The 14,984-nt window shown below is 45.2% G+C and overlaps 1 protein-coding gene across 2 annotated transcripts in view; it reads right to left on the reverse strand.

The window, feature by feature from the left end:
* ASB3 (ankyrin repeat and SOCS box containing 3) overlaps positions 1-14,984 on the reverse strand; it is a 221,867-nt gene that overhangs the window by 115,310 nt on the left and 91,573 nt on the right. The gene's annotated exons all lie outside the window — the stretch shown is intronic.

Below are 14,984 nucleotides of genomic sequence, written 5' to 3' on the forward strand. Positions count from 1 at the left end.
CTTTTGGGCAACACAGTGCGCCACGTGCCAGGGATGTAGATAAGGGGCGATAATGGGGGTCCAAACACTAGTGTAACCCAGCTAGTGTCCCCTTTTATGGTGGGAGCTGCAGTGCTCAAGCACCTTCTTGGTTAAGTCACAGTTAAAGTGATTGTAAAGGTTAATTTTTTTTTTTTAAATAACAAACATGTCGTACTTACCTTCGCTGTGCAGCTTGGTTTGCACAGAGTGGCCTGAACCTCGTCTTCTGGGGTCCCCCGGCAGCTGGGTCTGGTCCTCCCTGCCTCAGATATCCCCCTCCGAGAAGCGCTTTCCAAGGTGGTTATCTGAGTCCAGTATTTGCGGTCCATAGACACGAATGCCGGACTCGGCCCCGCCCCCTCGTCATTGGATTTGATTGACAGCAGCGGGAGACAATGGCTGTGCTGCTATCAATCTATCCAATGAAGAGCCGAGAAGACCGTGCCAAGATCAAGCGTGTTCTCGATGCAGGACTTTCGAGGGCTCAGGAAAGTAAACGGGGGGGGGGGACTGTGGTAAGAGAGGAAAGAAGTGTGGTTGGGAACTGAAGACCCACCTACAACCTATGGAAACCAGTGCCAGGAAGCGTGGACATGTCTCCACTGACATCGAACGCTCCATAGGATTGCATGGAGTGGCCATTCAGGTCTGCCGTCAAAACTGACAGGCGGATCTGAATGGTCTGACCGTGTAAAAGGGGCCTAAAGCAAAGAATCTTAAAAGACACAAAGCAAAACACAAAGAAACTAGGAATTGGGGTCTTTGGCCCACCTTGCTGCCCCCCTTCCCCCAGACCAGAAACTTTGTGCAGGAAGCAGAGAGGGTAGGGACAGATGACTTTCAAGAGGACATATGGAAAGCATGAGTCAGGTGGGAGGCCTTTGGCCACCCTTATTTGTATTAAAACCTGCTTGCTGTTGATGGAACCTTGCTGTGCCTAGTAGAGCAGGGCACCTTTGGAGTATCCTCTCCTCCAGAGGTTTGTACTGGTCTGCTATGCTTTCACTTATGGCACATTAATTAAAGTGGTTGTAAACCTCTGAAATAAAAAATGAACTAAGCATATCCTTCTATAGCGTGTACTTGCCTCAATCCAAAGCACCTATTGTGATTTTTGCCTCCTCTCTCATTCCTCTGCTATCTGCATGAGTTATGTCTGACAGGTGGTGCCAACATTGAGGCCGGATTTACACTTGTGCGGAGCGAATTTCAACTCCGTTATCTCTGCAGAGACATAAGAGAACTGTTCAGCAGATCATATCCGTTTTAGCTGTGAATTTAGAGACCTGGGAGAGGGGAGGGGGAGGGGGGAAGTGTATTAAGGTGAATGAGAGAAATCCTGAAGAGAAATAAACACATCTGCGAATCAGATGCGTGCCCATAGAAGATAATGGGCCTGAATTCGCACCTGAGCCGCACCGCAATGCCTAGAAAACGCACACGTTTTTTCGGCAATGTGCAGTGCAAATGCATCGTACATATGTGAACCAGCCTCATTGAAATCAATGTATTTTATAATGTTATGCAAATTGGATGCGGTTTAAGCCGCAACCAATTCGCATAGGTGTGAACCCGGCCTAAGGGATCGAGGATGGAAGCTCCAGAACACAGCCCCAGTTGTGCATTTTTTCCTATAAGACTGTGTAGAGGGAGAGGTATCTATTCCCTCCACTTGGGTCTCAGATTACACTCAGTTCTCCTCTCTATGCCATGCAGTGCGGGACATCAGATTCCCAGCCCCCTTAAGCTCAGAAATGCTGTGTAAATTCTGAACTTTAACCAGCTGTAAAAGAGAGAGAGCTGCAGATAAATGGGAACTTCTGTAGGAGGATCTTTTTAATCTTTGTGTATCACCTGAGGCTAGTCACTTCACTGGGCATATGTAAAGTTTTACAACCCCCTTAAAGCACATTCTGTGGGTACAAAGCCTGTGGTATATGTTGCAATGTACAGTGTAAAGATGGCCATAGAAGGAGCAATTTTTCTTTCCTGCAACCCGAAAATCACTCTATTTCCCTATCAATGCAGTGTTAATGTGGGAATCTAACCCGCAGAGCCATTGTGTTCTTCCGGTGAGGGGAGTTGAGAGACGTCCTCGCTGGGAGAACACAGTGATTACTGCTAGCAGCTATAAAAGTCACAATAATAGCAATAATCACATGTAACATCCAACAGGCTGGTAGTAGCCAAGTTCATTGAACAATCAAGTTGGGTACATTAGGCCTGCCTATACGGGGTTCAAATCTCGACCAGAGCCTGCTGAACCGGCTGAGTTTCGAACCGTCTATGGACGGCTTTAGTGAGCTCAATGTCACAATCAAGGGGTCAGGCTTGAAAAACAGTTGCTATAGCAGTGGGAAGCTCACACAGAAACCAGCAGAATAGGAACACAGTCAGACACCCTGGTGGATGACACAGGCTCTCCTGAGGTGCAGAGTCTAAGTACTAACTGGTGTTCACCAGAGCTCCTGATGGTGGAGATGGGTTTAGGTACGTGTTAGCACCAGGCCACGGCCCTCAGGATCATCCCACCAGGAGGTAAACAAGCCGGAAGCCAGTAACCGATTAAGCAGGTAAGGATCAAACAGAAGCGTAGTCCGTAAAAAAAGCTAAAAGGTCAGTAACAAGTAGTTGCAGGTTGGGATCAGGCAGAGGAACAAGCCAATGGTCGCTAACGATTGGTAGCAAAATATGAACAGCAGCAGGAAAGACAAGAGGAGAAACCGGCTGAGAGAGAGCACAATAATCTGGCGAACAGGAAATGCAGAGACATGTGGGACCTTGTGCTCTTTGGATGGTTCCCTATTGCCGGAGCCACTGGGGAACTTCCATTTGAATAGAACCCTTGTTGTTTTCTGCTCCTTGAGTTTGGATGCTGGCTCCACCCAGTGTCCAGCTCATCTAGTGACTCTATAAATCGTCACTTCCCCTTCCTGTCTTTGCCCTAGTATAGGTCCTGTTTCCTGGTGGTAAACATATTGTATTTCTGGTTACTGACTCTGCTTGTTCTTACTACGCTTCTTGGACTACTCCTTTGTATATTGTTGATCGTTGTTGCCGACTTTGCCTATTCCCAGCCTTGCCTCTTGGACTACTTCTTTGGATTTACACTGATCGTGGTTGCTGACTCTGTCTGTTCCCAACGCCTCTTCCTGGTATATATACCCCATGGACTGCTGCCTTGGATTTCTGACTTCACACTCTACTGAGAGTTGCGTTTGGTGTTCCTTGATATAGCCTGTTTGCACTTCCTATTGTGGTCCCATATTTCTGGCTGCAGGATTCCGCCCTTCCACCTGATACTGGGATAGAAGACTACCGGTCAGGAAACCGGAGAGGCGGTTAGAGTCTCCTGGAAGACCCGACACAGCCCTGATGCATGTGTATTTATATTAGACCCCTTTCACACTGAGGTGTATTTCAGGCGCTTTAGCGCTAAAAATAGGCCGAGCGCTGGCAGGGCGTCAAAAAAAGTCCGGCAAGCAGCTTCTTTGGAGCGTTTTAGGAGCGGTGAATACACCGATCCTAAAGCCCCCCTTCCCATTGAAATCAATGCAAAGCACCTTGGCAGCAGCGCATTGTGGGTGCTTTTAACCCTTTATTTGGCCACTAGCGGGGGTTATAAGCGCCCCGCTAGCACTCGAAAAACGCTGGTAAAGCAATGCTAGTTTTAGCTGCGCTTTACCAACGTTTTTCAGGCGTTGGCAATGTGAAAGGGCTCTTAGTTTACTTCAAAATCTCCCAACTTCAAGACCTGTTCCACCTTACTACTGTAGCAACTAGCCCCGAAGGAGCTGCTGGTTTGTTTTGGACGGCATGTTACCTCGTGGCTCTTCCGCCATTCTAGGGTGTAAGGTGCATATAGCGGTAATGGAATGTCCACGACAGGTGTCTTTTTCTGTGCTCTTTATTACCCAGCCGGGTAAAAACATTAAAACTTGTAGTGAAGAGTAGAGGTGAAGTAAAGGAAGAAGTAGCAGACTCAGACGCAACAATAGGGAAACAGTCCTGCTCCCAACAGTACTTTGTATTCTTCGCCACTCTAGCCAGAGTGGGTATAGCGTACCTGGACAGGCCTCTCTCACTGACCTGGCAGTCAGTGAGACTTGAAGGAAAAGTCTCTGCCACAGACCCTCCTGAAATGGACTCGGGGAAAAGCCTCTGCCACAGGCCCTCTCTGTGATTGTGATTATGGAGATGATCCTCCTTGATAGAATTGCGTCTGGATCTTCTTCAGATAGTTTCCAGGTACCGACTGACAGGTGACCAGCCTCTGAGTGTCCGGCTACCTTGAACCCCGGTGGTTTGTCGAGACCCTATTGGATGGCCAGCCTCTCATTGGCTCCCCTCAGATGGACTCCCCACCAAACAGCTATCTCGCTTGGGATCTTCAGGATTGGGAACCCAGTCAAGTACTGGGCTCCCTGCCACAGCTCAAATGTTCTGGACCAACATGGTCCCGGAACCAGGAACACTGCGTGGCACGCGCACCCTGGGGGGCCGTGATGCGCAGTCACCTGAAAGATGTGTACACACTCTGAAGAAGAACCCAGACTGATGGCGTCTGCCCCATAAATACCCTCCCCCAGCATGCACAGCGAGGCTCAACCCCCCTGATAGGCTGCTGGGGAAAAGCACCCAAACCTTGACTCCACTGCTGCCATCCATCGCCCCGGGGTAGGAACTACACCCCAGCAACAATAGACAGCCACAGTACAGCCAAGCTGAGACAGAGACCAGTTTTGAACATAATAATTGGAACAGAGTTAGTTAACACTCTGATCCCCCTCTAAGTTTAACTAGCACCGGTACTTTTTAACTAGTTACCGACCACCCACCGTCGTTATACGTCGGCACTTAAAAGATGGATATCTCGGTAACGGCAGCAGCTGCTGCCACAACCGAGATATTCATCTCTTCAGTGGGCGGTCCTGTCAGCGATAATGGCGGTCTCCGCGGCGGATTCGCAGAAGCGAACGCATACGCGAGTAGCGCCAGCATATGAAAAACCACACAAGTGAGGTATCGCCGCGATCGTTAGAGTGAGAGCAATAATTATAGCCCTAGACCTACTCTGTAACTCAAAAAATGCAACCTGTAGAATTTTTTAAACATCGCCTATCGAGATTTTTAAGGGTAAAAGTTTGACGCCATGCCACGAGCGGTCGCAATTTTTAAGCGTGACATGTTGGGTATCATTTTACTCGGCGTAACATTATCTTTCACAATATGTAAAAAAATTGGGCCAAATTTATTGTTGTCTTATTTTTTAATTTAAAAAAGTGATTTTTTTCCCAAAAAAGTGCGCTTGTAAGACCGCTGCGCAAATACGGTGTTACAAAAAGTATTGCAATGACTGCCATTTTATTCTCTAGGGTGTTAGAAAAAAAAATGTTTGGGGGTTTTAAGTAATTTTATAGCAAAAAAAAATGTTTTAGTCTCGTAAACACCGAATCTGAAAAACAGGCTCGGGGCTTAAGTGGTTAAGTGACCAGGCGCTACACTATCAATAAAGTTTCCTTCCTAATGGACACATAGCTCGCTATAATCACACCATACATAGCTACGCCTACAGTATAGTGAACAATATTCCAGTTCAAAAGGAAGAGTGAACGCGAACAATCTGCACATTCTGAGCACACCGATGCTTATTTTTATATTCTATTTGTATGCAAATATCCCAGTTCGCAAATAAGCCCCCTAATCTGGATTCATTTCCAGCCTCTCCGCCTTATCGCCCTTTGCTTTGAGCCCAGGAATAACGATGATGTGCGCCTGGACGGCAGCCATGTCGTTTCAACAATGCTGATCAATAAAATACATAGCAATTCTTTGTGTCAACAGAATAAGACCGCGAATGTTCTTTCGCGCACAAATTGCCAAAGTGTTTATGAAGAACAGAGGTTTGGCGGGCGCGCAGGGCGGCGTGCCCCTCCGCGTAGTGCCCAATTGTTAATTATACAGGCCAGCTGGTTTTGAAAAATGGGAGTTTTTCCCAGGAATGGGAAAGCATGGCTTCTGTGCGGACGATATTCAAAACAATTCAGCGTCCTTATGGTTCCGTTTTAATCTTTATTCGGGGATAATACGTTTTACACATGACAGTGCTATAACTCATGCTCATAAATGGAGCTTTAAAAAGGAGCACGACAGTGAAATATGACTTCATGTATGAGAAATATATTGCATGTAGAGATCTGGCTAATCCATAAATTGAAAGTATTAACTTGCCTTGGGAATAGTTTATTGGAAAGGAGTAGACGGGGGAATACGCACACCATTCAGCACAATTATAATCATACAATATATATTTTGTAAACGGGTGTTCGCATGAATATGTATTTATGTAAATTGGCACACAAGCCGACAAAAAGGATTTTCATTTACCGTGCTAATGGTGCCACCTGTAACCATAGACCATAAACCATTGTGGTTATATGGCTTCCAACACCTTAACATAAAATATGCATGAAATACATAGACAGTGAAAGCAAAACACGGCATGGATGGATCTTAAAAAGCCATTCCAGGCAACAGGTGATCTCATTCACCATCTGGTAAACAAAGCAACCCTGAAAAAGTCTAAAGCCCGCTTTCATTTCCCAAAACTCCTGCAACATGAAAATGTAGAAAAGATTTCCCTGTATAGAGTAGACATTAACCACTTCAACGCCGGGCACTATCACCCACTTCCTGCCCAGGACAACTTTCAGCGCTGTCGCACATTGAATGCCAATTTCGCAGTCAAGCAACACTGTACCTAAATTCATTTTTTATCATTTTTTTTTTTTTTTACATAGAGATTTCTTTTGGAGGTATTTAATCACCACTGGGTTTTTTATTTTTTGCTAAACAAACTAAAAAGACTGCACATTTTGGGAAAAAATTGTTTTTCTTTGTTTCCGTTAAAAAAAAGTTTTTCTTTGATTCTGAATTATTTTTTTTGCAAAGAAGTAATATTTCTTCTTCATTGATGTGCGCTGATGAGGCTGCACTGATGAAGGGGCACTGATAGGCTGCACTGATGGGCACTGATGAGGCTTGCACTGATGAGGGACCATTGATGAGGCTGCACTGATGGGTTCACTTTAAAAGGGGTTGTAAAGGTTTGTGTTTTTTTACCTTAAAGCGGATCTCCCACGCCAAAAACGATTTTTTCTTAATGGCTATTTAAAAAGTTAAATGACCCTAATTTGCGCAACTCACGTGTCCTGTCTCCCCCGGCTGCTCCGCTGCTATCCAGGCTATCCAGTCTGAAATAATACGTTTTATTCCTCCTTCCGGTTTCGTCTCCATTTTAACTGTGGGCATAAGCCCACAGCCCGGCACTTCCTTGTTCTGGTGGATGCTGATGTCCCAGCATCCACCGCTCGATCTCACGCATCAGTATCTGTGTAATGGAGATTGTTCAAAACGCCCACCCTCCTTCCTTTGTTTACATCCGCGTCACTTCCTGCTAAACGAAGTCGCGCGATGTTTGCTGCCACAGGGCCAAATTTGATAATTAGGGAGCCTTGAGACAAGCTCCCAGACGACACAGCGCGGGACAGGAAACCACAGAAAACCCGGCGGAAACTCGAGGGGCTGCAGACCGGAAGCCATACCAGTTCAGAGGGTATAGTAAAACTTTTTTTATATAAAACTATCCGATTTAGCATTGTTTTGGAGCATTAGTAATATTGAGATTTAGTTAAATTCAGGGTGGAGCTCCGCTTTAATACATCCTTTATTAGCATTAAAGGGGTTGTAAAGGAATTCCCCCCCCCCCCCTAAATAGCTTCCTTTACCTTAGTGCAGTCCTCCTTCACTTACCTCATCCTTCCATTTTGCTTATAAATGTCCTTATTTCTTCTGAGAAATCCTCACGTCCTGTTCTTCTGTCTGTGACTCCACACAGTAATGGGAGGCTTTCTCCCTGGTGTGAAGAAAGCCTCTTGAGGGGGGAGGGGGCAAGCAGGAGTGTCAGGACGCTCACTAACACACAGCTCCTTTCTCTATCTGCACAGTAGAGAGCGTCCTGACACTCCTGCTCGCCCCCTCCCCCCTCAAGAGGCGTTCTCCACACCAGGGAGAAAGCCTTGCATTGCTGTGTGGAGTTACAGACAGAAGAACAGGAAGTGAGGATTTCTCAGAAGAAATAAGGACATTTAGAAGGAAAATGGAAGGATGAGGTAAGTGAAGGAGGACTGCACTAAGGTAAAGGAAGCCATTTAGGGGGGGGGGGGGGGATTCCTTTACAACCCCTTTAATGTTAATAAAGGATTTATTAAGGTGAAAAAACACAAACCTTTACAACCCCTTTAACCACTTAAGGACCGCCCACTGTATATACACACATCGGCAGAATGGCACGGACAGGCATAATCACGTACCTGTACGTGGACCTTTAAATGCCTGCCGTGTGGTCGCGAGCACGCCTCCGACGGTGCGCTCGCGACCCTGCCGCCTTCCCCGTGAGTCGGACCGCGGGTCCCACGGACTAGATCGCTGCGGGGATCCCCGCGATCATCTCACGGAGGTATAGAGCGGGGAGGTGCTTGTGTAAACAAGCATCTCCTTGCTCTGCCTAGTGAGAATGACACTGATCTCGGCTCCGTGTACTCAGAGCGGAGATCAGTGTCATGTGACACAGAGCCCATCCCCCCTACAGTAAGAAACACTATGCAGGGAACTCTTAACCCCTACAGCCCACCTAGTGGTTAACCCCTTCACTGCCAGTGTCATTTTCACAGTAACCAGTGCATTTTTATAGCACCGATCCCAAAAATGTGTCAAAAGTGTCCGCCATAATGTCGCAGTCACGAAAAAAAATCCCTGATCGCCGCCATTACTAGTAAAAAAAAATTAAAATTAATAAAAATGCCATAAAACTATCCCCTATTTTGTAAACGCTATAGCTTTTGCGCAAACCAATCAATAAACGCTTATTATGATTTTTTTTACCAAAAATATGTAGAAGAATACGTATCGGCCTAAACTGAGGAAAAAAAATGTTTTATATATTTTTTGGGGATATTTATTATAGCAAAAAGTAAAAAATATTGCATTTTTTTCAAAATTGTCGCTCTATTTTTATTTATAGCGCAAAACATAAAAACCGCAGAGGTGATCAAATACCACCAAAAGAAAGCTCTATTTGTGGGGAAAAAAGTACGCCAATTTTGTTTGGGAGCCACGTCGCAGTGACCGCGCAATTGTCAGTTAAATCGACACACTGCCGAACCGCAAAAAGTGGCCTGTTCTTTGACCACCTAAATGGTCCGGGACTGAAGTGGTTATAGCTCAGCCTGCCTCTGGACTTCCCCTTCTGCTTGACCCGTGGTGGTGACCTCGGCCCGTTTAAGGCCTCTGCTTCTCCTGACCCACCGTGCATGACCCCAGCCTGGCTCCTGACCACTCTGCAGTCTCCTCCTCCTGATCACCCATGTATGACCTTGGCTCTGGCTCCTGACCACCTTGTTATCATCTCATCCTCTATGGGCGTCATTACACCGTCTACTGCTGAAACCTGACTTGTTCCACCACTGACGTTCCTGCTGACGTTCTCATCCACCTACCCAGAGACACTTCCCAGAGCAGCCACCAGCTAATTTTTCTATTGACAACCAGCGTTTCTTTGAGTTTTGCACTCACTTCCCGAGGACTATAGCCACAAGATCTCTTGTTTATTTGGCCTGCAATCATGTATGTGACAATATTATAAGTCCCGAATGTGACAATATTATAAGGCCCCATGCACACGAGACGCAGATGCAAACTCATCTAAACACACGTTTTCAAACGCAAATTTTGCGGCGTTTTACCGTGTTTGCGTTTATAAGCGTTTGGTTAAGAAACATCATAAGACCCTCCCTAAGCTCAAAAAACAGTATTATTTAACCATTTCAGCCATTTTGTGAGACCAGGGTGAGTAGCAGCTGAGAGAGCAGCAGTGTACGTGTATTTAGCGTGTCACTTGCCATGTCACCTGCCTCAAGTTGTGGATTGTCCACTGGCCACGTGACCTGGCCACGTCACCTGCCACATCACCTGGCCACGTCACCTACCACAAGTTGTGGATTGTCCACTTGCCACATCACCTGGCCATGTCACCTGCCACAAGTTGTGGATTGTCCACAATGCAATGCAAGCAATTACATTTTTTTATGTTTTTTTTTATGGTTTTTCATCATTTGCTATAATTTTTGAGATTTCTAATGTAAAAAAATAGGTCACCTTTAAAAACGCCTATAAACGAAATCGTGGCTAAACGCGGCAAAACGCGATACCGGCGTTTTGCCGCATTTAGCGGCGTTTTGCCGCGATTTGCGTCTGAAACGCGAAAACTTTTGCGTCTCAACCCATTTTTTTGCTTCTGAAAAAACGAGCATAAACGCAACTGCCGAAAAACACAGAAAAACGTGACTGTGTGCATGGACACATAGGATAACATTGAATGTGTTCAGGGGCAGTTGAAAAAGCTGTCCAAATGTCTCTGAACTCGCGTTCACCAGCGTCTCGTGTGCATGGGGCCTAAGTCCCGAATGTGACAATATTATTCCTTTTTCTTGCATGAGTGAAGACTACAGACAGCATCCAAAAAACTGACCGACATCCTGAGCAGCCACGCATATTATATATATATATTAGAGCTGCACAATGGATCGTCAAAAATCGTTATCACGATTTATTCCCTGTTGCGATCTTGACAAAGTACAGTAAAACCTTGGTTTTTAGAGCGTTTTGCAAGACAAGCAAAAAATGTTAATACATTTTTGCCTTGATATACAAGCAATGTTTTGATAAGCTCTAACGAGCAGGGCCCTCTGATCCCTCCTGTATTGATTTGTATTGTGACTGTACTGTCTTCCCTGATGTAAAGCACTGCGCAAACTGTTGGCGCTATATAAATCCTGTATAATGATAATAATAATAATATAAGAGTGGCGTCATGTCACAACTAGTATAAAAAAGAAGAGAGGAGACTTTAAGTGTAGCAATATGGTTAGATTTAAAAGGTACAACATTTAGCAACTTATTGCTACACTTATGCCGCGTACACACGACCGTTTTTCATGGCGAGAAAAATTTTTTTTTTTTAAATTGGTGGTGAAAAACGGTAGTGTGTAGGCTCCAGAACATTTTTCTCGATGAGAAAAATGTAGAACCTGCTCTATTTTGTGAAAAACGGTCGTGTACACGCTTTAAGTGGAGCTCCACCCTCAAATCAAACTATACATCAGTAGGTTTAAAATAATGTAATTAACCGAGTAAAAAAAAAAAATACATTTTTACATTCCTTAAATGCGGTGTTGCTAGACAGAATTCCTAATCTGCCTTCTTCCTGCACCGCGGTCCTTCTCCTATCCTACTTAAGCCGCACAGACTCCTGGGAAATGAATGAATTCTAAGCAAAAAAATTGTGATTCTTATTTTGGCCAGAATCGTGCAGCTCTAATATATATATATATTGGCCCAGATTCACAAAGCACTTACGTCGACGTATCTCGAGTGTAACTATGCGCCGTCGTATCTGTGCGCCGTGCCCACAGAACTAGATACGCCTGAAAATAGGCTTCTTCCGACCGATGTAACTTTCCTACGTCGGCGTATCGTGGGCGCATATTTACGCTGGCCGCCTCATTGCAAATATGCAAATGAGGGAGATACGTCGATTCACGAACGTAGTTGCGCCCGGCGTATAATATACGCGGTTTGCGTAAGGCTTACGTCCGGCATATAGTTATTCCCCATCTATGAGGCGCAACTCATGCAAAAGGTATGGACCAGGGAACAGCCGTCGTATTTGACGTCGTTTACGTTGTAGTACGTGAATAGGGCTGGGCGTAGGTTACGTTCACGTCGTAGGCAGTGATTCAACGTATCTTAGGGAGTAGTTTTGATGTGATTAGCATGGCTCACGCCCACTTCCACCTACGCTGGCTTACGCCGAGGAAACCCAGCGTAGATTTGGGGCGAGTGCTTTGTGAATACTGTGCTTGGCGCTCTGCGCTACGCCGGCGTAGCCTAAAAAAGATACGCCACGCCGGCATAAATATGCGCCATTGGCTGTGAATCCGGGCCATAATATATATGTATAAAATGAATAAACCTTTTAACTTTAAACATGATGCCAACGGTGGCGACTCCATGTATTTAATGCAAGCCATAAAAAATAAATAGTACAAGTAGCTAGCAGCTGTGAAAACAAGCAAGCCATTTGCGTGGAAGAAGAAGGGCTTTAATTATGCATAACAAGCACCTGAAATATTCATGGTGGGGGGAACTTTCTACAGAGCGATGTCTGGCTACAGAAACATCTCAGACTACTTCTAGACAATATGTCCCCACCCAACATAACACTAAAGGAGAAGCAAAAATATATTAGATATCTTTACTAACACAGATTATTTAAAGCTGATCTAATGGCTAAACACACAGAGAAAATACAAATATAGGAGTTTTTTTTAATCTACTAGAGGTTTTGCATTTATGTCCATCCACTTCTGAGATCTACACAGCTCTGCTACACAGCACTGCCCTGTGTGACCCGATTTCCTCTGCTGCAGTCAATTAACACTTTCAGGCCTTGTCCCTCCTGTAATCGGACATTATTATTATACAATGTTTATATAGCATCCGGTAGTTTTCTCAGTGCTATACAACATAAGGGCAGACAGTACAGTTACACTTTAAAGGGGTTGTAAAGAAACATTTTTTTTTTTTTAAATAACAAACCACTGTGCAGCTCGCATAGTGTGGAGTCCTTGCGGGGGGGGGGGGGGGGGGGGGGGGGGGGGTTTCTTCGAGACAGCAAGTGGCCATAGTCGCTCACTGTATCACTTGGTCCCGCCCCTCAACGCGCTGCGTCATTGGCTGTGATTGACAGCAGCACCAGCCAATGGCTGCGCTGCTTTTAATCCATCCGCTCTAACCAGTCAACAGCCAGGCGAAGGAGGATGTCGGGGCCGAGCGCGGGACTTTTGAGGGGTCAGGTAAGTATAATGGGAGGCCGGTATAGTCGGAAGTTTTTTCACCCTAATGAACAGAATGCATTAACCACTTAAGACCCGGACCTTTATGCAGGTAAAGGACCGGGCCAGTTTTTGCGATTCGGCACTGCGTCGCTTTAACAGACAATTGCGCGGTCGTGCGACGTGGCTTCCAAACAAAATTGGAGGCCTTTTTTCCCCACAAATAGAGCTTTCTTTTGGTGGTATTTGATCACCTCTGCGTTTTTTTTTTTATAAACAAAAATAGAGCGACAATTTTGAAAAAAATGCAATATTTTTTACTTTTTGCTATAATAAATATCCCCCAAAAACATATATAAAATTATTTTTTCCTCAGTTTAGGCCGATACGTATTCTTCTACCTATTTTTGGTAAAAAAAAAAAAAAATTGCAATAAGCGTTTATCGATTGGTTTGCGCAAAATTTATAGCATTTACAAAATAGGGGATAGTTTTATTATTATTATTTTTTTTTTACTACTAATGGCGGTGATCAGTGATTTTTTTCGTGACTGCGACATTATGGCGGACACTTCGGACAATTTTGACACATTTTTGGGACCATTGTAATTTTCACAGCAAAACATTCATTTAAATTGCATTGTTTATTGTGGAAATGACAGTTGCAGTTTGGGAGTTAACCACAGGGGGCGCTGAAGGGGTTATGTGTGACCTCATATGTGTTTACAACTGTAGAGGGGTGTGGCTGTAGGTGTGACGTCATCGATTGTGTCCCCCTATAAAAGGGATCACACGATCGATGACGCAGCCACAGTGAAGAACGGGGAAGCTGTGTGCCATTCTGCCGATGTATATGTGCAGGAGGCGGTCCTTAACCACCCAACGACTGCCGCATGTACATAAACGTCCACAGAATGGCAAGTACAGGCATATGGGCGTACATGTACGTCCCTGCCTTTCCGCGGGTCGGGGGTCCGATCGGGACCCCCCCGGTACATGCGGCGGTCGGTTCTTCCGTGGGAGCGATCCGGGATTGGGGGGCGGCTATTCGTTTCTAGCCGCCCCCACGTGATCGCTCCCCGGAGCTGAAGAACGGGGAGAGCCGTATGTAAACACGGCTTCCACGTGCTTCACTGTGGCGGCTGGCCGGCTGCATCGATCGAGTCATCCCTTTTATAGAGAGACACAATCGATGACGTCAGACCTACAGCCACACCCCCCTACAGTTATAAACACACACTAGGTGAACCCTAACTCCTTCAGCGCCCCCTGTGGTTAACTCCCAAACTGCAACTGTCATTTTCACAATAAACAATGCAATTTAAATGCATTTTTTGCTGTGAAAATGACAATGGTCCCAAAAATTTGTCAAAATTGTCCGAAGTGTCCGCCATAATGTCGCAGTCACGAAAAAAATCGCTGATCGCCGCCATTAGTAGTAAAAAAAAAAAAAAAATTTATAAAAATGCAATAAAACTATCCCCTATTTTGTAAACGCTATAAATTTTGCGCAAACCAAACGATAAACGCTTATTGCAATTTTTGTTACCAAAAATATGTAAAAAAATTAGCATTTTTTTCAAAACTGTCACTCTATTTTTGTTATCACCGTATCCAACCCTGAATATTGGCACTCTGGGCTTGCGTTTTGGAGGGGGTGAGGCTATGCGCCCTGCCAGCACGCTGCTCTTTTGTACCTCAGCTCCCGGGACAGGCAATCTTTTGGTCCAGGCTCTTTACCTGTCACATCCCATTGCAGTTTTTCCATGTAAGTAATTTAGGTGGGGCTCATCTGCCCTTCCCTATTATGATCCGTTACTACTATACTTACTCTATTCCATTTTTATCTTAGACATCTCTGATTATCCGCCCCTGATGAGTGGTTTACACAAAACGTGTCGGGCAATTTAAGATAGAGACATGTGACAATATCACACCAACAACTCAGAACTATTGTATCTACAAATGATGGTTTCACTGTCCCATATTCCCATCCTCTGCAAGTGCTGTC

Source organism: Rana temporaria, chromosome 4 (genome assembly GCF_905171775.1).
Source record: "Rana temporaria chromosome 4, aRanTem1.1, whole genome shotgun sequence".
NCBI lineage: Eukaryota > Metazoa > Chordata > Amphibia > Anura > Ranidae > Rana > Rana temporaria.